Raw genomic sequence first — 26,322 nt, forward strand, 5'->3', positions numbered from 1 at the left:
CTGGGAACATCACACATACTACGGAAAGTGCTACAGTGCGAAGCTTGAAGCCTGAGTGGTGAGGTGCATCATTGGTTCAAGAAAAGGAATACCAGGAAATAAACCTGTGAGAAGAGATGATGATGATGATGATGATGATGATGATGATGATGATGATGATAATAACATTTTTCGAAAATATTTAACAGTACTCAGACGTTCAAAAATGTCTCTTGTCTTACAATTTGAATTAATATTAAAAATCGGCTCAATTATATGTGGTTACGGAGGGCGCCAGAAAAATATACCACGGGCGCCGCGTTGGACAGGGCTGACGTAAACGTTCGGCCACACAGAGCGCTACGCTATGTTCCCTACGTACGCTAGGTGCGCTGTGTACACTCTGCGACGCAGCTAACATAGGGAACATAGCGTACGTAGCGTACGGAAGTCTGTGTGGCCAGTCACATTGGCAATAAAGGGAGACAGTTTCTGTTCGTATAACGAACATAGCGTACACAGCGATCTGTGTGGCCGAACCTTAAGTCTATGTAAGTAACTCAACATTAAATACAAGGTATACAGAAATTACAGAACCACATGAATTCCCCCTCCCCCAATACGTATATATGGTGAATGTTATCTCATATACTAACTACCGTTTATGTATGTGACTAAGAGAAAATGGAAGGCCGCGCCATAGCTCAAGCGGTTAGTCGCTGGCTTCCCACCGCGGCGGCCCAGGTTCGATCCCGGGTCTGGTAAAGTGGTATTTGTGATGGACAGAGTGGCACTGGAGCAGGTTTTCTCCGAGTACTTCGGTTTCCCCTGCCAATCTTCAGTTCACCAATTGCTCCACAATCACCTTCAACTATCATCTGGGGCTGGTACAATAGGCCAGAAGTGGCCGCAGTACAAGGGACTTAGTCCCACCCCACTAGCAATAAAAATAATAATAGTAACTATCCACTTCTGTGGTTGCATTATCTTCATACTTCATGCTAGATTTCTTTTTTATATGGTCCCATTTTATTTGCGATATGTACTAATACATTCAGCAAATTGTTATGGTGTACTTTGACTTTAAGAAGAGTGCTCATTTGCACACTTCTTTAGTGAGTAGGCTTGAGGCCTCGTGTGACTTTTGGGGGAGTGCTTACTATCTAGATCTTTAATCTAAAATTATTAGCATGCTATTACAATAGAAATCTGGTGGGCAGATCATTTGGCAGATGTCTTCGCAGTCGCCTGAAGTCCGGTAGCTCCATAAGGCGGGCGGCTAGGTTGTCTNAGAGTGCTCATTTGCACACATCTTTAGTGAGTAGGCTTGAGGCCTCGTGTGACTTTTGGGGGAGTGCTTACTATCTAGATCTTTAATCTAAAATTATTAGCATGCTATTACAATAGAAATCTGGTGGGCAGATCATTTGGCAGATGTCTTCGCAGTCGCCTGAAGTCCGGTAGCTCCATAAGGCGGGCGGCTAGATTGTCTGGATGTGCTCTGAGCCGAGTATTGTATAGGGAGCCCTGTCGGCGAATTTCTTCTCTAAGTGTTGGTATTTGGAGATCTCTTCGGATGACTATGTTCGGTACATACCAAGGTGCGTCCACAACCATGCGCAAGGCTTTGGCTTGAAATCGTTCTAGAATTGCTATGTTGGAAGCTGTACCCCAAAGTCGTATTCCATAGGTCCAGATTGGTTTGAGGATTGTTTTGTATATAAGGAGTTTGTTGTCTGTAGAGAGTTTGATTTACGTCCGAGTAGCCAGTGCATTTTGGTGAGGGTAATTCCTAGTTGTTTCCGTTTTGTTAGGATGTGTTTGTGCCCGGTAAGTCGTCTGTCGAGGTGCAGTCCAAGATACTTGACGTCTTCTTCTTGGGGGAGTTGTTCGTTGTTTATGCGTGCCGGTGGGCATGTTTCTTTTCTCGTGGTGAACGTAACGTGGATAGATTTGGATTCATTTACTTTCATTCTCCATTTTTTAATCCAGTTTTGAATTGCTAGTAAGTTGGTTTGCAGTCACTGTGAAGCAGCAGCTGGATCATTGTCTGTGGCTACCACGGCGGTGTCGTCAGCAAAGGTTGCTGTGATTGTTTCTGAATTGGTTGGGAGGTCTGCAGTATATAACAGGTATAATAGCGGCCCTAGGACGCTGCCTTGAGGTACGCCCGCGTTGATTGGGAATAGTTCTGTGTGCTGTGTTTCGACTTGTACGAGGAAGTGTCTATTGTTTCATGCTAGATGAATCTCACTTCATGGCAATCCTCGAAAAATGCGCAACCTATTGCAAGAAATGTGATAATCCTTAATTACTTTATGTTACACAAGAGTCGGGATAGCTCAGTCGGTATAGTGACGGGCTACGGGCTAGACGGGCTGTGTTCAATTCTCAGAAGGGGCAAGATATTTTTCTGTTCTGCCCAGACCGGCTCTGAGGCCAACTAAACCTCCTATGCAAATGGTACCAGGAGCTATTTCCTTGGAGACAAAGCGGCTGGGGCGTGAAGCTGACAACTCATCTCTATATAGTAACGAGGTAAAGAATGGTGGAGCTATACCTTAATTCTCCCACATGTCTTCTTGGTATAATGCCTAATTAATTAAGCCCATGGACAACTTCACATTTTTAGTGTATTTTGTAAATAATACAGTTTGTATAAATTCTCGAACGAAAAGATGATTGTTAATACATAAACTGAGAAAGGCGAATAAGGGAACGGTCGTGGTCTACTTTAGGACATTATTCCACCATTTGTTGGAAGGACGTGATGAAAATCGCGTTAGACCTCGACACAGCTATTTTCAGACGAAGATTAGAAACAGGTTAGCAGCTACTAACCACACAAATGCACGACGAGAACTCTTCAAAGCAAAAGAAACGTGGGGGGGCACTTGTTTCTCACTACAGCAATAATCTTATCATGGATGCCGGCACGGGGGGAGGCAGGAGGGAGTAAGCCAACATGTCCCACCTCTGCATTTTTACCAGAAAATCAAAATTGAAGAAAGAAGAAGAATTTGTTTTTCCTTTGGCGCTAGACCCCCATTTTGGGCCTTGGCCTACCTTCATGAAACTATCCGTTTCAATTCTGCTTACTAGGTCTTAGACATTCGGTAGGACTCCTTGGGCGGGTGATCATCTCGTCGCAAGGCCTCTACCTGTACACAAACATAGAAAAACGCGCATGCTCACACACACACACTAAACATCCATGCCCTGAGTGGGATTCCAACCCACGATCCCGGCTTCCGAGCGAGCGAAGACAGTGCATGCCTCCGGCCGCTCGACTACCGTGGCCGGCTAGAAGTACCGTATTTACGCATGTATAGGCCGCGTGCGTGTATAGGCCGCAGCACAATTTTCAGACAGAAATTATAGAAAAAATAATTTTCTTGGAATATTATTTCAGGAGTAGAAATTATTCCGAAATTTGGCAACGTTTAATTTTTTTTAAATGAAGTGTGATTTCGAATATTTCGAATATAAGCCGCACCCCAGTTTTCCTCTTGAATTTTTGGCAAAAAATGTGCGGCCTATACATGCGTAAATACGGTATACCGAATATTAATTTAAATAATTAATGTTATTTGTAATTATTCTTCTATTATTTCGAGACCCATAACTAGGGCGATTCGTAAGAATGTCTTCAAAATAATTAAACTTAAATATGTAAGCAGATGTTCTGGTTGCGCCCACCTCGAGAAAATCCTACTGACATGCATGAAGCTTACAGACAAATTTTCAAACACGGCTCGCAGAACGCGCAGACGCCAATATTGTTGGCAGTCACGGAAATACTGATCGTTACGCAGAGACTGTCACGTGACGCACCATGCTTCCTTATACAGCAGTGGTATCAGTCTTACAGTGTGTTCCTGTGTGTATCCCCGTCCTAAGAATGTCTGTAGCTGAGTATTTTACTTGTGAGCACGGTAAGGGAATTTCGGGTTCCATAACATTTTGGTAAAAGGGTAAAGTTGTCCCTGTGCTTAACTAATTAAGCACTACGTCATGAAGGCGTATGGGGGAGTGGATGTATAGATCCATACTTTCTTGGACTCAGCATTAGCTGGAGGTGAGTGGTCAGCTTCACGCCCCTGCCGCTTTACCCCAGGGGAAAGAACCCCCGGTATCCATTGGGTAGGAGGTTGGGTGGGCCCCAAATATATAGAGAAGAAAAAATTCTGATCCTACCGGGACTCGAACTCCGACACCTAGGTCGTCCAGCCAGTAGGCAGTCGCTATATAGACTGCGCTTCATTTTGGTAAATTTTTGAATAGCTCAGCGACGGTTAGCTTCTCAAGGACTCGACTCTTAAGAAACTAATAATCAGAGGTGAAGCAGAAGTCTCTCTGTTTAATTAATTACGCACAATGACAAGAAGACATATTGGGGAGTGAAGGTGACCTCGGCTCTATATGGAGGTGAGTGGTCAGCTTCATGCCCCGGCCGCTTTGTCCCCAGGAAAACAGCCTCCGATGCCCATTGTATAGGGGACTGGATGGACCGCAGACCCGGTCTTGACGTTACAGACGTTGCGCCCGGGTACCGAACTCCGGTCTTCAAGTAGAACGCTATACTGACTGAGCTAACCCGGCCCCTAAATTAAAAACTAATAAATGGTCATATTTTAAATAATATCTTAGTATCTCTACGGGAAGGGATGAACTTTTCGCATGTCACTTTCGGACAGCGGGCTATATTTCTATCACCCGGACCTAATTAAAACTTACATGTAGTGAACTACAGCTTGTTCTCGAGGTAGGGACTACACTTCTCCCATACGTCAGAAAGACTAATGTTATTAATTAAGACTGTAATATGCGATACGTGTTGCTAGGCAGGAGGTTTCTCTTACGGTACTTATTAATAACATAGGCAGCATGGCATTTCTTGAGCTATGAGAATGCACTTATGATCTTAGATAAATGCTGTAAATACAAAGGAGGGGATAGCAACGAACATCGCCACTATTATAAGGCAGATATGGAACACATAATGAGACAGACAACGAAAAGCGAAATTCACCGTTTACGCTGTCTGATGACACTTTCCCTGCTGCATACAGATGCAATGAATAGTATGAAAATTTTGAATAAAGAATTACGAAGGATGTCGAAGCAGGAGGCCGTGGCCTACTTGAATGTATTATCTTAGTATCTGTCTGAGAGGATATGAAAAATAAACATTTATGTTAGATTAGTCTGCCTCTAGGCAAGGAAATGAACCAGAAACTTCATAAATACATCGCAGGAATTCTATCGACTCTGACAGCGAGGTTCGATCTTAGATATCAAATACACTTAATATTAAAGTTTAGCATAATATAAGGTAAAAGGGTGGTAGCGTACTTGGTTGATGCACTATGCTACACGATGGAAGGTCGCGGGATTGATTCACGATGAAATCACTGGACACTTTCAATTTACCTAATCCTTCCAGCCGCACAATGTGCCTGGGGCTGACTAATCCTCTAACAGAAATGAGTACCAGGAATCTTCTTGGGGGGTAAAGGGCAGCCGGCGTGTTGGGTTGACAATCTCACCGCCATCTGCGAGCCAAAAATGTGGGAACCTCACAACCTCACAACCCTAGGAACCTCCATGTCCTGTTACAGGGATAGCTTTACCTTTTACGGTAAAGTTAACCCTGTGTTTGCTTAATTAAGCACCATGCCATAAAAATATATGGGAATAATAATGGTACAGCTATCCCTGTAACAGGCCATGGAGGCCCATAGGGTTGTGAGACGTCGAGGTTCCAACATTTTCTAGACAATCGGCTCACAAATGGCTGTGAGGTTTTCAGCTCTACGCGCGGCTGCCCTTTACCCCCAGCATTAGAGAGATGAGGTACAGCATTACCATTCTTTACCTCGGCACTAGATGGATGTGAGAGGTTAGCGTCACGCTCAGGCCACTTTATCCCAGTGGGAACAGCCTCCCTTATCCATTGTATAGGAGGCTGGGTAGGCCTCAGAGCCGGTCTGGACACTGTGGAGCAGAGAAAAATCTTATGCTCTTACAGGGAATCGAATCCCGCCGTCCAACCCGTAGCCCGTCGCTATACCGGCCCTAACTTCAAAATATAGTATATTTCCGCTTAAGAAAAAATGCGGGTCACATAAAAATAGAGAATGTCTCGTTTAAAAGGCCCGGGAAAATAAGTGTTACTGGAGCATGAAATGATGCACGAAGTTATGCTCCAGCTGCTGCATCATCGTCGGTTAGTGACGTAGGCCATTACGTCAAAACTAGAAAGTTACTAGATCCTATTTTCAACATATTTCCGGCAGTCATAAGCCGATGGGAAATGCAAACATAATTACAAAGCCCTTTCTTCCATAAGGATCCCTGCACAAGGCATCATGTACCCTCGCTAGTAGAGTACATGGATGTCAATGAATTAACGACGGTAATAATAATAATAATAATAATAATAATAATAATAATAATAATAATTCAATTCAATTCGTGTTTATTTATGTGCAAACTTAACAGCACAGTGGCCAATAATAATAATAATTATAATAATAATAATAATAGACCGCCTATGTGGTGTAGTGGTCAAAGTTCCTGCCTACAGATCCAGAGGTCCCGGGTTCGATTCCCGGGACTACCAGATTTTCTGAGAAGTAGTGGGTCTGGAACGGGGTCCACTCAGCCTAGTGAGAATAACTGAGGAGCTATTTCAGGGAAACAGCGGCTCCGGTCTACAAAACCGAGATTAACGGCCGTGGGGATNATAATTATTATTATTATTATTATTATTATTATTATTATAAACAATACTGCCAATCATGGAGATCGCTCATTGCCCAAGTCGCACAGTCTTTAGACAGCCCGAATATTCGAATGACGCTTTTCAGTCATGTCCACCTCAGAACTTCGAATGACTGTTACGCTGGTATTGCTGGTGGTATGCTATTATAAAACACAAAATTTCAGTTGTCACCAATGGCACAACGTCCATTACCTCGTTTCATGAAATCCATCTATTGGTTGAAACCGGCATGCACGTACACAAAAAAAACACACACACACACACACACATATGGACTTGATGATCCCATAAACTTATGTAAAGTAGCCTAAAGCACGTTTCATTGATGTGGTCATTGAACCTGGCTATGTCCATATAAGGAACTGAATAAATTGGAAATTAATACTGACTCGCTGGCTGCATGCAGGCGCGTTGAGGGCCGTGCTGATTTAAAGAACGAGATATGACGCAAGCAACGCCGGTAAATGCAGCATTAGATGCAGTCCAGTCATGCTTAATTTCACCCGTGCATTTCCGCATCACATACGCTTGAAATAGGTCACAGTACTTGGTCTCGCCGTCGGTCCTTTCTCTCAAGACAAGACAAGCTTAGACAGGAGAGTATACAGATACTGCAATAGAATCGGTTTTCATGTGGGTTCTCCCGTTTCCTACATGTTCCATCCACTTATTTCTATAATTCACTCATCAATATTAATACAGTGTGTTAACATAAGGGTATTTGTATAACTGACAGTGGGGGCGCGCGGTAGCCTACCTAAAGTATTATGCTACAAGCCAGAAGGTCGCGGGTTCGATTCACTATGAGTTAATGGGATTTCCCAGTTTACCTAATCTTTCCAGGCGCACTATGGCCCTGGGGTTGACCGAGCCTCTAACAGAAATGAGTACCTGGAATCTTCCTGGGGGTAAAGAGCGGCCGGGGCGTAAGGCTGACAAACTTACCGCCATCTGTGAGCCGACTGTCTAGAGAAAATGTGGGAGCCTCAACGTCTCACAGCCCTGTGGGGCTCCACGGCCTGTTACAGAGATAGTTTACCTTTTACATTTATTTAACGATTCTGCATCAGCTGAATCAACAGCGTCGCGTACGATGATGCAACTGATACTTAAAGAGGGGTCTAGCGGTAACGCTCTAGGCGAGTATTCTGGAGGTGCTCGCTTCGAACCTCGGCCTGCAGAAAGGTCCTTCCGAGGGTTTCCATGGTTGTCTTATAACTCTCCAACACAAATGATTGAAGAGTACCTTGATCTGACGGCGCTCTATGCCTCCAGATCCTGTTCAATGTACCAGTCATCACACTATACGAAGTTAATGCCCTAGACCAGTGGTTTCCAACCTTTCGAACATAATGACCCCTTTTCGATTAACACAAACCCTCAGGGCCCCCTTGAAATATGGCATAATAATTCTTTTTAGTTAAAAAAAAAAAGATTGTCTAAATTCAATTTGTATTTGTGAACCCAATCTTACATCAATGAAGAATACTTCTATTTTTTAAAAAAATCTTACAACAATGGAATATAATTTTCACTTTAAAAATAATGAAACAGGCTGAAAGATACATGACCCAAATTTAAATTTGAGCTCGCGTCAAACATTATCAAAGCCGGTATAGTGCATTCGGTACAGCGTCTGGCTATGGGCTCGACGACCAAGGGGTCGGAGTTCGAGTCCCGGTAGGATCAAGAATTTTCTCTTCTCCACGTCGTCCAGACCGGCTCTGGGACTCACCCAGCCTCCTATCCAACGGGTAACGGGAGCTCTTCCCCTGGGGGTAAAGCGGCCGGGGCATGAAACTGACCACTCACCTCCAACTTGTTCCGAGGTCATGGAAACCTGGATATTTACCTCCACTCCCCCATACGCCTTCATGCCGTAGTGTTTAATTAGTTAAGCACAGGGACAACTTTACCTTTTGTTACCTCAAACACTGACAATGTGAGCAGTGCTGCTGCGTATTTGTCGATAGCTTTGCGATTCTCGGTTCACACTTAGGGTGAAAATATTACGAAGTCAGTTGGCCCTCGCACCCCCCTTTGGATCTTCATATGTCCCAATGGGGGGCTCCTCACGGGTTGAGAACCAGTGCAATGAAAGCGTAAGAAAATTGTTCACCGAAAAGGTGTTATCTTCGAGAGATGTACGGGGAAAATATAAACTACCATTTTACACCAAGGTAGATACAGTTCCTACAGCCCTCCGAAACAGGTTATACTTGTTTCTACCCTGATGATGGCGAAATACTCCCTTGAAACGTGGGTGCCTATCTACCACACTATACGGTATCATCCCAGAAGACCAGAATATTGTGACATGACGCCCGAAAGTCGGAATAGTGAAGCCAGAATAGACGTTCATTGCGAGGCAACTATTCCGTAAACACATCCCCGCGTCAACGAATACGCAAGCAACAATTGAGTACCTTACGTTGCTATGCAACGGCTCTGTAAACATGCCTTCCAAACAATAGGTAGACTGTGTTTTCTGCGTGGTACGTGCAAAGTGGTTATAAAGAAGAGTTCATTTGAGAAGTAGTAGTCGATTCCGGAGTCGAGTTTCCAGGATATGAGCTTGGGAGCAGAGGAATTGAATTGAGTCGAGTCTTCGGCATTGGCAGCTGTAGAATAATGGCAAGAAAGGAATTAGACTGTGCAAAAAGAAGGCTTCATATGTTATTTGAAGTGACAGTGAGATTGTTATAAATCCTTTGCCAGGATACGGCAAGTGAAGACTGCGTGCGTGTGTGACGGCGAGCTGTAAAATTTGTAGATCAGCGATAGCGCTGTAATTCTGCAGTACCGAGCTGTATGTATAAGGTGTCAATAAATCCAAGCATCCAATCCAGAACCCGTCATATAAGTCAGGCGTAAATCCCCCAATACACGTGACAATGTGAAAACCTCTAATTTTATATAGTTATTTTATTTTTCTCCTACCACAGATTGAAAACTAATTTCGATATATCCGACCTTTTAGACACCTAGGACGATTACGAACTGACCTGCCCAAGGCCTATACTTGGAAAGCGTGCGCTTTCGAGATCTGAGGTTCTCTTTCTGTCTTTCTTTCCTTCTTTCTTTCTTTCTTAATCTGCTCCTCTTATACCTTAAGGTGTCGAGGTAAGAAAATTTTATTTTCTCTTGATCAAAGACAGTCTCTAGGACTCCTTGGACGGGGGATCGGCCCGTCGCAAGGCCGCTACCTAACACAAACACAAATAAGCATTAATGCATTGAGTGGGATTCGAACCCACGATCCCAGAGACCGAGAGAGCGAAGACAGTTCATGCCTTAGACCGCACGGCCACTGTGACTGGCTCTGAGGTTCCCACGTCACAGAAATCAGAATTACTGTCTTCTGGTAAGTGAGACCAGGTGGTCTAGCGAACAGATATCAACATCTCAAAAGAACCTGTTGCCTCCATTGTCATTCACTCTTCTACCCTGATAATGGAGGCGACAGCTTCCTCAGAAACGTTTGTACCTATGAAACTCCAAGGCATTATATCCCAGAAGAACGTAATCTTAATGTATCCGGCGAGTAGGAAGTGTTTTCGGTACCAGTTTCAAGAAAATAAGTATTATGGCGGGGTTTATGTTTTTAACAGAGTCAGTATCATGCTAATGTTATCAGCTAGTGGAGTACATAATGACAAGAACCATACACATCTCTACAGGAGTTAGGAACAAAGAAACGCACTCACTCACGCATGTTGGCCTCGAGAGGAGTACAGGGGAACCCTGACGTGAGTGATGTGACGTGCCTATTCCCTGTCCCTTCCATTTACACAATATCATCTAACCTACCCGTTCCAGCAGAGCTATTTCGTTTTATTTATGCTCTTCTTACTTGGACCGGGGTTCCTACCAACAGCTGAATGCCATTTCCCGAGCCACAAACTCACTGTAACAAAACACAATTCCGTACAGACACCAAGCTTATTTATGTGTCCATTATTTCAATTTCTTTGAGTTAATATGGCAGTTGCTCTAGGAACTGGTTACTTCCAAGCAGTCCACGCTTCTTCTGTGGTTCAATGACATTCGCTTTTGCTGAGGCTTATAGGATAAAGTGAGGATGTTCTCTGTGGTCTAGTAGTCAGAATTCCTGCCTACAGATCCAGACGTCCGGCTTCGATTCCCGGCGCTACCAGATTTTCTGAGAAGTAGTGGGTCTGGAAAGGGGTCCACTCAGCCTCGTAACGATAATTGAGGAACTATTTCAAGGAAATAGTGGCTCCGGTCTAGAAAACCGTGATTAAAGGCCGTGGGAATTCGTCGCGCTGACCACGCGACACCCTCTATCCGCTAAAGTTGGCACTAACTTCTTCGACAAGCGGCGGTCGCTCGGTCAGTATAATTCGCTTGCGGCCTGCAGGCCACGGAGTTCAGTTAATTATTTAGATCAGCTTCATGGCGTTTTATATAAATGATGAACTTCATAATTGATACTCTTCACCAAATAATAGTGGGGTGATCAAACCAAAGATGGTGAGTTGGGTGGAACATGGCAGCGATGATAAATGTATATAGAATTTTAGCCGGAAACCCTGAAGGAGAACCTTGACGTAAACGGGGGGGAAAAAAATAAACCGATCTTCAAGAAACAGGATCCCAGGATGTGGACTAAATTCATTATTATCAGAACCCCTCAGGCCTACTACCTACTGAAACTACACTCCACAATTAACTAACGTACACTGTGTGGGAGGGGGAACGGATTTCATCATGATAACGAATAACTCTTGACCGAGGAAGTTAGCTATACCACAGACAAGTCAGAAACGATTATGGAAGAGACAGTAAACAGAAGAGCTCTTAGAAGTCAAGTGGATGAGACGCGGTATAACCCCAAGGCTATGTGCAGTTGCTTCATGAAATTCTGCGTAACAAAAGGGGCAAACCAGTTGATGGAACGGAAGTTTAAAGCTGTTTTTGACATGGCTTTCCTAACAGCCGTTACTTCCATTATAACTCATACATTACAACATGGAAAATTTCCTTACTTTTTGATTTCAGCTCAGTCGGTATGGCGACCAGAAAACGGACTGAACAACCGTGGGATTGGTGTTAAAGTTCCGGCTGGGAATTTGTCGCTCCTCTACATTGTACAGGCCGTCACTGTAGAGCACATAGTCTCATATCCGACGGATATAGTCGGGTACAGCGGCCTAGGTGTGAACCTGACCACTCATCTGCAGCTATACTTCCGCTTCCCCATACGCCTTCATATCATGTTTAACTGATCCTTGGTCTGGTCAAGTGGGATTTCTGGTGGACAAAGTGACGCTGGGGCAGGTTTTCTCCGAGTACTTCGGTTTCCCCTGCCAATCTTATTCCACCAATTGCTCCACAGTTGCAGTTTACTGGTATCTGTTCGGAGCCGGGATAGCTCAGTCGGTATGGCGACTAGACTATGGGCTGAACGGCCGGGGAGCCGTGGTTCGATTCCCTGTAGGAAGAAGACAGTTTTCTCTTCTCCATAACGTCCAGACCAGCTCTGGGGGCAACCCGGCCTCCTATACAAAAAATACTGGGGGTGTATCCCTGGGGATATAGCGGCAGGTGAGTGAAGCTGATCACTCACGTCTGTCTAGTGCCCAGGTCAAGAACGGTGCAGCTATATCTCCACTCTAACATAAGTCTTCATGGCTAAGTGCTTAATCAAACCCAGGAATCACTTTACCTTTGTTTTACCTTTATCTTCATCTCCGTCTATGCCTGTATTTTTCATAGCAGGCTTAATTTTGCTTTCGCATCGTGACACGTAATGTCTCGCTCGTGATTCTTGAGGAAAAGGAAAACTCTAAGAGGCGAATTGGATGGACATTCCTCAGCACTTAACATACAATCGTATATATCTTTCACGTCAACAGAGAGGCGAAGGGAAGAACGGAAACAAACCTAAACATCCTCTTCAACATGCGCATCGGTAAGGTTGGCGTAATTCACCCTTTGCGATAATAAACCAAAGGGGAAACAGATATCTGCCACTAAAATCTATTTCAAGAAACACCCTACTTAAAACATAAAGCGGAAATAACAAAAAAGAAAAAAGTCACAGCATTTTCAATGACTTCTAGGATCTTCCATTGATTCCAAGTTTACACACAGGCTTTGGTCTGTTATCCCAAGGGGAGAACATTCCAGAAGATGGAAGGTACAGTATTTCACTCTAAGTTATTGGTACCATTACTTTATTAATTAAAATATAATATGTTCATGCCATCAGACACAAATTATTTATTGTGCAACATGCCTGACAAACCAGATTTTTATGGGGGTGGGGTGTGAGGAGCATCATCCATCCGAAATGTCTGCAGCACTCCTCACATTCACACACTGCGAAGCCCAGCAACAGAATCAACTTCATCAATGGATCGTCGTGAAAGCAGCAAATCAATATGGTATATCATGTCCTTGTCCAACGAACTGGTAGCACTCGTATTCAAGAAAACCTGGGTTTAAATACCGGCCCGGAGACCACCTACAGTGACTAAGGTTTTCTTTTTAATGCTAGTGGGGTGGGACTAAGTCCCTTGTACTGAGGCCACTTCTGGCCTATTGTACCAAACCCAGATAATAGGGGAGGGTGATTGTTTAGCAATTGGTGAAATGAAGATTGGCAGGGGAAACCGAAGTACTCGCAGAAAACCTGCTCCAGCGCCAGTTTGTCCACCACAAATCCCACTTGACCATACCCGGGATCGAACGCGGGCCGCCGCGGTGGGAAGCCAGCGACTAACCGCTTGAACTATGGCGCGGCCCAACAGACAGGTTATATCTGATGCTAAGATACAGTACATTTAGCGTTGATAGACTGAGAATGTTCGAAAGGGAACTCTAATGAGATAATTCGGGCTTAAGGCAGATGAAGTGCCAGAAAGCTTGAGAAATACATACAACTATAAGCTTCATAATGTGCACTTATCTACAAATATTATTACAAAAAAGAACAAACTCCGTGGCCTGTAGTCCGCAAGCGAACTATACCGAACGAGCGACCGCAGCTTCTCGGCGAAGTTAATGCCAACTTTAGCGGATAGAGAGTGTCGCCTGGTCAGCGCAACGAATTCCCACGGCCGTTAATCTCGGTTTTCTAGACCGGAGCCGCAATTTCCTTGATATAGCTACTCATTTATCCTAACGAGATTGAGTGGACACCGTTCAAGACCCACTACTTCTCAGAAAATTTGGTAGCGCCGGGAATTAAACCCGGGACCTCTGGATTGTAACCAGGAACTCTGACCACTAGACCACAGAGGCAGTCTTCTACAACTATTATTACGGTGATAAAACCAAGGAGGATGATATGGGCGGAATGTGCAGCATGCATTGGGGAGATGAGATGGAAGAATCACATTAAGATACAGCTTATAGAAACAGGACTGGACAATGCAGACTGGCTTCATCTGGTACATGACAGGAACATATTTCGTGCTCTTGTTAACACTGTAATGAACGCTGCAGTTTTATAGAAGATGAGGAATTTATTAACCAGCTATGCGACTGTGAGCTTCTTAAGAATTATACCCTTCTCCACGGAGTCAGTTTCGAGTTTCAAGATGTGCAGCTAGCCACTCACCTCCAGCTGGTAACGAAGGTTAAGAAACAATGGAACTATACCCCCACTCCACTATACGTCATTCATGATTATTATCATCCACTTCAAGGTACAGACCACGAGGCCTGTCCCGGTTCAACTGTCTTTCCAGCTTCCTAGGTCTTCTTATGCCCCTTCTCGGAATATTATAATCCAGCATGCATTTCGGAGAAGCTGCCAGTCTTTCCACACGTTGTAACCAGTTTATCTCATTCGTCTGCATTTACTCAATCCATAAGTTCCCAGTTATCAGCTTATTTCATGATTCGATATTTCATCTGGGCTAATGAACCACTATTTAACAAACTAGAACTCTGCATTCTGCCCACAGAGTGTATCTGTGTGTTCCGTATGGTTCTCACAATAAACAGCGACTGTGTCCCTAAACAGCATTAACCAGTTGGGCTTTGTAACGGAGACGTGTTTCCTGTGAGGTACGAACTAAAATGTTAGCCTACTCTCCTAAAGTAAGGGGCACGCGGTGGCGTAGTTGGTCGAGGCACTATGCTCCGAGCCGGAATGTCGCGGGTTAGATTCCTGATGAAGTCATAAGATTTTTCAATTGACCTAATCCTTCCAGCCTTACTATGGCCCTGGAGTGACTCAGCCTCTAATACAAATGAGTACCAGGAATCTTCCTGGGGGTAAAGGGCGGCCGGCGCGTAGGGCTGACAACCTTACCGCCATCTATGAGTAGATTGTCTAGAAAATGTGGGAGCCTCGACATCTCACAACACTATGGGCCTCCACGGCCTGTTACGGGGATAGCTTACCTCGTAAAGTACGCTTACGTGATCTCCATACAGTGTGTCTGACGCCCCTCCCCTTGTAACATTTGAATGGATTAACCAATATTTATTAAACTTGGTATGTATATCATGGCACATGAGTCCATCTCAACGGCTATATCATAAATCCCTCCCATCAGTCTGTGTGCCTGTGTGTGTATCCCCCTATCGTTGCTAGTCAACGGTTCGGAGAAAACGTTACCGCGGTAAAGAATACACATGAAACAAAAGAAGAAATGTTGGGCGCGTCGTTTTCTATGCGGTTGGCGTCGTATCAAGGGAAAGTAGGCGGTTATTCTTCCCAGAACGTCCTGTATAATACATGTATGTGATCTATACATCCACTCCCCCATACGAATCCATGGCGTAGTGCTTATCAGTTAAGCACAAGGAAAACGTTACCTTTATTTCTTGTATAATATTTAAAACATTTCCAGTCTTTAAAGGTTAAATAAGCACAAAATGCCTCCTACATGTCTGCCCAACCTCCATCACCTCGACTGCAGAACAAGAAGGCTACATAACAATATGTTTTGTTGCAACTAACTGTAATGCTGTGTCACATGCATTCACTGCAGTACTGAAACAATGGCAAAGAAACGGTCTGTGAGTTGCAATTACGTCTATTTCGTTATAACCGCACACTTATTAACTATATAAGACGGGAAATATTAAAGATGTGCAGTAATTTTTGTTGTGCAAACCGGATTTTCAATAAGTCGGTCCACATCCAGTCCCGTTAGGATGAAGATATCTCCCGCAGTAACAACTGCAATTACTCGCTTAGCCAAACATTTTCATCTCTCTTTCCCACACATGTAAAGCTGTGTGGACTGCTTCCCGTCTGACCGGTCGTACGAGAAGGCGAGGCTCACTTACTACTGGCTGTACGTAATTCAAAATCGTGACGCAAGATAGGGCTGTTCTCCTGCACGCGATGTGACCCGACATGTCCCAGGAACCATCCATCATTACCTCTTGCAAGTACAGATTGCTTTCCGCCTACATTTAGTCCCATATGTGTGCTGCAGCACTGCAACAGACTGCACCGGCGGTTCGCAAACTGTGTTCCGCACAATGGAAATAAGGAAGAAACTCAGAGATAAATAAGACGAATGAGAAAGGAATACAAAGAGATGTGACGGTAAACAGAAAAATAATGAAAGAAAATGAGAATGAAAGGAAGACATAACGAGAGATATTCATGACTGAGAAATAAATATGGAAAGGATAAATAAGAAGCAATATGAGGAAGCTAGAGCTAAGAAATGAGAAAAAGAAAATGGGAAGAAAGAGATACGTAGAGGGAAAAAAGAAATAAACAGAGATAAGTGTAAAAAAGTAAGCTCATGCGATCTCCATGCTGTCTGTTAATCCCACCTAGTAACTTGGTAACTGTCTGAAACTTGGTATGTGCGTATGTATCTGTATGTATGTATACATATCACGGCAACTGGGCCCATCTCAAATCCTCCCATCAGTCCGCGTGTCTGTATGTGTATCCGTCACAGCGTTGCTAGGTGTATCCCTCTATTCGGTGCTAGCCAACGGTTCACGTTCCCGCGGCTAAGAATATACGCTACAACAGATTGTTTTATGTGGTCTGTATCTTATCGAAGGAGAGTCTGTGGGTCTGCCTGTGTATCCCCCTGTCTTTGCTAGGTGACAACTCGGTAAAGACGTTCCCGCGACAACGAAGAATTGTTGAGTGTCGTTCTCTATGCGGTCCCTGTCATATCAAAACAAAGTACACGATTAGTTCTTCCCAGAAATTCTTGTCGAGTTTTGTGACACTTCGTAACGTATCAATCAATCAATCAATCAATGGTATGAGATTGTCAGCCCCAAGTCGAACTGAAAAAAAAGAAGGCAAGGAACGTAACATGTATAAAAAGTGAACAGGGTAATTAATATTTCTTGTTAATTAACATAACTGTCCACTTTCCTTTGATACAAGGATTGCACTGAAAAAAAAAGAAGCGTACAACAATTCTATTGTTGCGTGTGCATTCGTTGCTCGGTGAAGTTATTACCTAGCCGTTGCTTAGCAAGGACAGGATACACAAACAGACAGACTGATGAGAGGGATTTATGAAGTAAGCCAGTGATACGGGCTCAGGTACCATAATACACACACATACCAAGTTTCATAAAGATTGACTAAGGCATTAAAAATTAATAGGGGGAACACACAGATATACAGACAGCATGGTGATCGCATAAGCCTACTTTTATTTCATCATAATACGGACATCGAGCAAATAGACAAGCCAGCCTTCTAATGGGAAGGTATCAAGTACCTTTAATGAAACAGAAAATTAATGTCGTTTTAAGAAGAGAGGCAGAGGAATAGAGGCAATGTTTTTGTGCCCGCTGCCTCCAATTTGTACAAACAAGAAACAAGACAAAACGTGACGACAAATTTCCAACTAGGTAACATGCATATAAAGTTAACCGTTTTGCTTAGTTCTCAATTTGTAGTCGGTCTCACACTGAAATATTTAGTGCTATTTAAGGCTATTCATAACTGTTGTCAATGTGCCCCCTTAACATCTGTGCCCTAGGGTGCTGTCCCGCTAGCCCGTCATAGTTTCTCCTCTAAAGTGGTTTCTGGGGAGGGGAGGACACGCAATAGCGTAGTTAGTTGACGTACTACTCTACAAGCCGGAAGGTTGCGGGTTCAAGTCCTGATAAGGTAGATTCTTCAGTTGACCTAATCCTTCCAGCCGCACTATGGTCCTGGGGTCGACTCAGCCTCTAACAGAAATGAATACCAGGAAACTTCCTGGGGGTAAAGGGCGGCCGGCGCGTAAGGCTGACAATCTTACCGCCATCTGTGAGCCGACTGTCTGAGAAAATTTGGAAGCCTCGATGTCTCGCAGTCCTAGGCCTTAACGGCCCGTTACAGGAATAGCTTTACCTTTTCTTTTAGCTTCTTATTTTTCTTTCTAGCAACGTGAAAGCACTTATGGAAATACGAGTGGGACAATAATTCAAAATCCTTGTAAAACAAATAAACGAATATATTAAATAGATAAGCTTGACCCTCTTTAACCTTTCACTAATCCTTCATCTTACGAAACAGTACGCAATGCCGTCAAATGATGAGTTGCGAAGGGTTAGGTTAGGTTAGGTTAGGTTACCTGACAATAATGTTTCAGAGCTGGGATAGGGCAGTCGGTAAAGCAACTGGCTACAGGCTGGACGACCAAGGAGTCGGGGTTCGAGTCTCGGTTGGGGCAAGAATTTTCACTTCTCCATGTCGTCGAGACCGGCCCTGGGGCCCACCCAACCTCCTATCCAGTGGGTACCGGGAGCAATTTCCCCGGGGGTAAAACGACCAGGGAGTGAAGCTGACCACTCACCTCAAACTAGCGCCGAGGTCAAGAAAACGTGGGTCTATACATTCACTCCCCAACACGCCTTCATGACGTAGTGTTTAATTAGTTAAGCACAGAGACAACTTTACCTTCCTACTTCAGATTTTAAGGAGTAGAAAGAGATAAGACGATAATCATGTATGAGGAATAGGAAAAGATTTGGAAGGAGACGACCTTGCCTATCTGAAGTTAAACATTCCAGCACGCGCCTAGGCAGACCGAGGTAAACTGCGACAAAATGTGAGGGGAGACTGAAGGGAAGTGTGCCAAGATTGGAACTGGGTATCATGAGAATGTGATATCAACGCCGTGTCGCAACAGAAGAAACGTAGGAAAATCATATCAGGAGGAACTCTTGCCATGGTTCTACTGCAGAATACCTGGTGGCGGTGCTGTTGTCTAGCCCTTCAGCAGCAGTATGTTTATCTGGGTACAACGCATGAAATGCCGACGCCAATGTGTCTGTCCCTCTACCGCTGGGCGGATGACAGCACACGTTTATTCACAATGATATGTTTTCAACTTTTCAGCTTCTCATCTGTAATACAGGATGTTCTCAATATGAGGAATCGGTCTTCTACAAGGTCATTGCATTGTCAACACTCATATTTTGCATTTCATAGGTCCCTGTCTCATTCCTTTATTGCTAGTGGGGTGGGACTAAGTCCCTTGTACTGCGGCCACTTCTGGCCTATTGTACCAGTCCCAGATGAGAGGTGAGGGTGACTGTGGAGCAATTGTAGGAATGAAGATTGGCAGGGGAAACCGAAGTACTCGGAGAAAACCTGCCCCAGCGCCACTTTGTCCACCACAAATCCCACTTCACCAGACCCGGGATAGAACCTGGGCCACCGCGGTGGGAAGCCAGCGACTAACGGCTTGAGTTATGGCGCGGCCTTGGTCCCTGCCTCAAACACAGACCATGAGACCGGTTGTCGTGACTCGCATATCCTGGCTTTCGTCGTTTCATTCAGTCTGTTCGGGCAAACTGCGGCACAGTAATTAATAATAGCGTTAATGGTGCAGTCTATTTATCTATTTATGGCTCTGCCGTCCTTTTGTTGGACCTTGGCCGCTTTTTCAGTTTCTTAATCATACACACAGTCGGTAAGTCTCCTTGGACGGGGGATCAGCCCGTTGCAAGGCCGCTGCCTACACACAGAACAACACAAACATAGAATAAACGCACACAGACACCAATGCCTTGAGAAGGATTTGAATCCATGATCCCAACCTTTGAGGGAGAGAAGAAATTTCATACCTTAGATCGCGCGGCCACTGTGATCCACAAATGGGGGCGTCTACAGAACAATAACATCTATCACAAAAACAAAACAAACTCTGTGATTTTAGTCCGCAAGCGAACTATACCGAGCAAGCGACTGCCGCTTGTCGGCGAAGTTAGTGCCGACTTTTGCGGATAGAGGGTGTCGCGTGGTCAGCGTAACGAATCCCCACGGCCGTTAATTTCGGTTTCTAGACCGGAGCCGCTATTTCCTTGAAATAGCTCCTCAATTATCATCACGAGACTGAGTGGACCCCGTACCAGACCCACTACTTCTCAGAAAATCTGGTAGCGTCGGGAATAGAACCCGGACCTCTGGATCTGTAGCCAGGAACTCTGACCATTAGACCACAGAGGCGGTCCAAACGTCAGTAAACTTCTACCAAAGTATACGGCGTCATATCCCAGAAGATAGTACTCTTCATAGTCACAACTGTGAGAACCTCACATCTTACATAGAAAATCACAGCTTTAGTAACTCTTTTCAATGACACGACATTACATAGTTCACTATCGTTATGTAGCGCACAAAAAGTTCGTTTTGTTTTGTTCTACAACTCCGGTATTTGTTGCGGATGGAGCTCCGCCAGGATTTTTCATGACCGATAAATTCTATGACCAAACTGTTTTGGTAAACACGCTGTGGTAATTGCTGAAGGATAGAAACAGTATGCCATTAAATGAGTTAAACATTTTGGGATTAACCTAAACTAAACTTGATCTGTGTGAAACCTCGTAAATAGAGCAATGTCAGGTAAATGTGGATTTTCTGTTATTATGCGATTTGGCAAGCAAGGAGCCAGGGAACAGAATTATACACTCGGAAGCCTGCAATTCTTCGAAACATATTCGTTACCATTTTATCTGCACAGCAGTAGAACCAGAAGGCCCAACTCTTCTGACATCAATCCTTGTCCCTCTCATTCTCACTGAATGCTGCGGTTGAGTCAGTAACACTCCTGCCTCGTATTAGGGACATTCGGGTTCAAACCTCGGGCCGGACACCGCAGTCAGTATAGCGACTGGCTATTGGCTGGACGACCGAGGGGTCGGAGTTCCAGTTCCGGTAGGGTCAAGAATTTTCTTTCCTCCACGTCGTCCAGACCGACTGTGCGGCCCACCCAACGTCATATCCAGTGGGTACTGGTGGAAAAGCGGCCGGAGCGTGAAGCCGACCACTCACCTCCAACTAGTGCCGAGGTCAAGAAAACGTAGGTCTATACATCCACTCCCTCATACGCCTTCATGGCGTAGTGCTTAATTAGTTAAGCACAAGGACAACTTTACCCTTACCGTCCATGACAATGTCAGGAGATCACCTCAACGCAGGCCAAAACCGCTCCTGTTCATTATTCACTATTATACTACCATTTTACACTGTCGTCCTCGGGAGAGACGGATGAAGGGTCGGGGTTCGAGTCCCGGTAGGGTCTAGAATTTTCTCTTCTCCATGTAGCGCAGAACGGCTCTGGGTTCCACCCAGCCTCCTATCCAATGGGTATAGTGCGCTCATTCCCCGGGAATAAAGCGGCCAGGGCGTGAAGCTGACCACTCACCCCCAACTAGTGCCTAGGTCAAGAAAACGTGGATCTATACATCCACTCCCCCATACGCCTTCATGGAGTAGTACTTAATTATTAAAGCACAGGAATAACTTTACCTTTTTACAATCTCCTCGATTTCAGTACACCCACAAGACTATGTGTCCTATATAAACCAGTTATTCAAAGTATTTCGTCTCTTCTTCATCTAAATATATTCCTGCCAACTTTGCTTACAAATCCTTGTATGTTACAACAATATTCCTACCTTACTATTATAATCACACGTAGGCAGGTCAACTCTTCTGTGTCCTGTTGAGTGGACAGATTAAGCATATGCTATTTCTCATACACGTAACCACAGTCCACAACAGAAAACGCTGTTTAAGTCACCTCGGTTACAATTAGAGACATACAGACGTACATATGAGCTAATCCCATGGAAGGTGGAGCAGGGGCGCTGTCTTCTTGTACACAAAGAAAGAAAGAAAGAAAGAAAGAAAGACGAATTTGTGAATTACCTTCTGCTATACAAGGGCCGGACAGCAAGATGGTAACGCCACAAAGTCACAAGCTGTAACGGACTAGCAGTAACAACCATCTCGGACATTCTCTGTATCTCGATGACCAATTGAACTTCCGGCGACTCGTCATGCAAGACACCTAAATAAACTGCACACACGTTATTTTATCTCATGTCACGATAAACAGCCTTATCTCAAGCCGGCGATTCAGCGTGAGGAAGACAGCTGCAACATCTTGCTGGATGCTGCCAATGTTTGTCTTCTTCAGAAACTGCAGTAGGATCTGCGCCAGGATGAAGTGCTTCTCCCGAAACTAAGAAGAAAATTGTGAAAGAGAATTTTATGACACTCGGTTTACTTTTCGCTCACAAACAATAAGCAGAATTTTCGTTCGATTTCGTTACAGTTTCGTACTTGTACACAGCGTCTCTACTGTTGAGAAGGCTTGTATACTGATCCGTTGCCTAGTAATGGACGTCAAATTGTTTCGCGCGCAAGTTTCAGTGGGAATGCGTTTACCAAGTCGTCGCCTAGCAATGGACATATACGTCACAATATTAAATTAGTTTAATATTCATAATTATTGCAACTTATATGAATGATCTGTGGTGACAGAAGCAGAAAGAACTTCCTAAAGGGGAGAACCTTAAACCATGATGCGATTTATGTTTCAGAAAATTTCAACTGATTATGGGGGGACGATTTTGGGGGTATCAGGTCATGAAGACGTTTACAGAGAGTTCCAATGTTGCTCCATAGATTTCTCGAGAAACCTGAGAATAAAATTCGTATTTAGGGCAGCTGCAGAATTGGCGGCTCCTCCAGAAGGGCTCAGCTACATGAGTAAGTAAGTAAGTAAGTAAGTAAGTAAGTAAGTATGTAAGTAAGTAATAAGCCATTAACTAAGCAGGGAAACGGAGATAATAAGGAAGAATGAAATATTTCATATTTTTTTCTATATTGATGACGAGGTGTATCCAGTTTCTGCACATCGAAAGCGACGTTCATATCACAGTCCTACAGTCACTGAACAAATTTCACACATTTAATACAATAACGTGATTCCTCATGTCTTGCACGTAACCTAAACGTATCCAGCCATACACAACAAACCGCCAACTGCTTTATGTTACGGAAGTGAAACATGGACCGAAAGGAAGGCTGGCTGGCTGGCTGGCTGGCTGGCTGGCTGGAGAGAAGATTAATATCAGTTGGAACGTGTTTCAGAGTCTAAAGCCAGGATATAATCTTTCCGGCCACAAAAAAAAAATTAAATACTTACACAATTACACATTTCAACGGTATATAAGGCATTGTACGTGATACGGCAGGGGCCCGTCCAAAAGGAAGAACTCCTAAATGCTATAGCAGGGGCCCGTCCAAAAGGAAGAACTTCTAAATGCTATAGCAGAGGCCCGTCCAAAAGGAAGAACTTCTAAATGCTACAGCAGGGGCCCGTCCAAAAGAAAGAACTCCTAAATGCTACAGCAGGGGCCCGTCCAAAAGGAAGAACTTCTAAATGCTACAGCAGGGGCCCGTCCAAAAGAAAGAACTCCTAAATGCTACAGCAGGGGCCCGTCCAAAAGGAAGAACTTCTAAATGCTACAGCAGGGGCCCGTCCAAAAGAAAGAACTCCTAAATGCTACAGCAGGGGCCCGTCCAAAAGGAAGAACTTCTAAATGCTACAGCAGGGGCCCGTCCAAAAGAAAGAACTCCTAAATGCTACAGCAGGGGCCCGTCCAAAAGGAAGAACTTCTAAATGCTACAGCAGGGGCCCGTCCAAAAGAAAGAACTCCTAAATGCTACAGCAGGGGCCCGTCCAAAAGGAAGAACTTCTAAATGCTACAGCAGGGGCCCGTCCAAAAGAAAGAACTCCTAAATGCTACAGCAGGGGCCCGTCCAAAAGGAAGAACTTCTAAATGCTACAGCAGGGGCCCGTCCAAAAGAAAGAACTCCTAAATGCTACAGCAGGGGCCCGTCCAAAAGGAAGAACTTCTAAATGCTACAGCAGGGGCCCGTCCAAAAGAAAGAACTCCTAAATGCTACAGCAGGGGCCCGTCCAAAAGGAAGAACTTCTAAATGCTACAGCAGGGGCCCGTCCAAAAGAAAGAACTCCTAAATGCTACAGCAGGGGCCCGTCCAAAAGGAAGAACTTCTAAATGCTATAGCAGGGGCCCGTCCAAAAGGAAGAACTTCTAAATGCTATAGCAGAGGCCCGTCCAAAAGGAAGAACTTCTAAATGCTACAGCAGGGGCCCGTCCAAAAGAAAGAACTCCTAAATGCTACAGCAGGGGCCCGTCCAAAAGGAAGAACTTCTAAATGCTACAGCAGGGGCCCGTCCAAAAGAAAGAACTCCTAAATGCTACAGCAGGGGCCCGTCCAAAAGGAAGAACTCCTAAATGCTATAGCAGGGGCCCGTCCAAAAGGAAGAACTCCTAAATGCTATAGCAGGGGCCCGCAAAAAGGAAGAACTCCTAAATGCTGGAGAGATTCTGTTTTGTAACATTCACGACGTGATCATCAATTCTTGCGTTATTACCAATAACCTTGCAACTGCAGATGTATAAGGTTAACTCATATGAGAAAATGATTATAAATGGTAGTATTTTTTTAGTTTCTTGGGGTGGAGTGAGACTGAGTCCACATGGTACGTCGGCCACTAACTGACCTATTGTACCAGCCCCGGATGATAGATGATGAGTGTAAAGCAGTCGGTGGAATGAGAATTGGCATGGGAACCCGAAGTACTCGGAGAAAACCTGCCCAAGTGCAACTTTGTCCACCATAAATCCCACATGACAGGGATGAAACTTGGTTTTCAGCGCTGGTTTTCGCTCCAACATGGGGGGGGGGGACAGAAAGTCTCATCCTTAGGAACGCCTTCACTCCTCCGCAACACATGGCATAGTTCCTTCCTGTCATTGAGTAACCGCACAACTTCTCAGGCGGTACTGACTTGTAACCGGAAGACAATCGGTGGGAACGTCTGCCGGGAAACAGATTATTATTTGATATTTTCCTTGTTTCCCTCAGTCTCTCTAATCAAATGCCGAGAAAGTACTACAACTAAGCCATGACTGCTTCTCTCCACAAATTTCCTAATAAACTGTTCCTTAACCATTCTACCAATCGACGTTAAATAATCTGAGAAACTTACAGCGTTGTTAAATAATTACAGAATTGATATCGATATGTTAGAAACAAAAACTGTGGGCAATGTAATCTACAGTCGAGTGGTCTTGAGTCTTACAAGGTAAGAAGCAGCAAAGACCGATTCGTTTGTTCTCCACAGAACTCTCGTATACGTCTGGAACTGCATAACTGGAGTCAAATGGAGGGGAATGGAGTGGAGTGGAGTGGAGTGGAGTGGAGTCGAGCCCAGCCGAGCCGAGCCGAGCCGATTCGAGTCGAGTCAAGCCGAGCAGAATCCAGTCAAGCCGAGCAGAACCGAGTCGAGTCCAGCCGAGTTGAGTTGAGTCGAATGATGACAAGTGGAAACGAGTGGAGTCGAGTCGAGTCGAGTCGAGTGATGTATATGCAACACCTTAGTGTTTCAGATATGATTCCACTCGACTGAACTCGATCCGGTTAGTGTGCCAACAGCTCAGAAGTACTTTATTTATCTGCTCCACAAGCAGTGACATCATGTTATCCATCATTTCCCAACTTGGAATCTATAATAAGAGTCACAATATAAAGCAAAATAAAACATAATCCATAATTCTTCCATCTTGAAGCTGATTACATCCAAGTACATCAGTGTTAGTGCATAGAACTGCGTCAGTCTAAAATCTAAAATTCGAAAAGGACGGTCAGACACTAAAATGTTAAACAGTTCATCACTGTCATGATTTTAAAATGGTTTGAATTCTCGAAACTTAAGAGTACGTAAAAAAAAAAAAAGTAAAGCTATCCCTGTAACAGGCCATGAAGGCCCACAGGGTTCATGTACAAAATACGTACAATGAATGATAACAAAATAAATCACAGAACGGAAGGAAATGTCTCCATTCATGAGGGTCAGATGATGTGAAGCTATGTGCTTTTTCAGTGCAACACTAAAGTAAATGAACTTGTCTACAAACACAGCAACAAATGAACTTTAACCGTTTTTTCTCTCTCGCTTCCACTTTGAAGCATAGGGCTGATTTCTCAGTTTCATTTATCATATTTACAGACGGTAGGACTCCTTGGACGGGTGATCAGCTCATCGCCAGGCCTCTACCTAAACACAGGACAATATAAACACAGAATAAACGCATAAACACACCAAACAACCTTCCCTTGTGTGGGATTCGAACCCACGATCCCGGCTTCCGAGCGAGCGAAGACAGTACAAGCCTTAGACCGCTCGGCTACAGTGACCGGCTTTAACCGTTTAGGAACAGATATAATAAGTTATGAAATAATAAAGTGTCGATATATCGACAAG

At 44.3% G+C, this 26,322-nt stretch overlaps 1 protein-coding gene across 2 annotated transcripts in view; it reads right to left on the minus strand.

Annotated features, from left to right (window-relative positions):
* LOC111864996 (sestrin homolog) overlaps positions 1-26,322 on the minus strand; it is a 600,436-nt gene that overhangs the window by 41,065 nt on the left and 533,049 nt on the right. The window lies entirely within an intron of this gene.

This window comes from Cryptotermes secundus, unplaced genomic scaffold (assembly GCF_002891405.2).
Source record: "Cryptotermes secundus unplaced genomic scaffold, Csec_1.0 scaffold209, whole genome shotgun sequence".
Taxonomy (NCBI): domain Eukaryota; kingdom Metazoa; phylum Arthropoda; class Insecta; order Blattodea; family Kalotermitidae; genus Cryptotermes; species Cryptotermes secundus.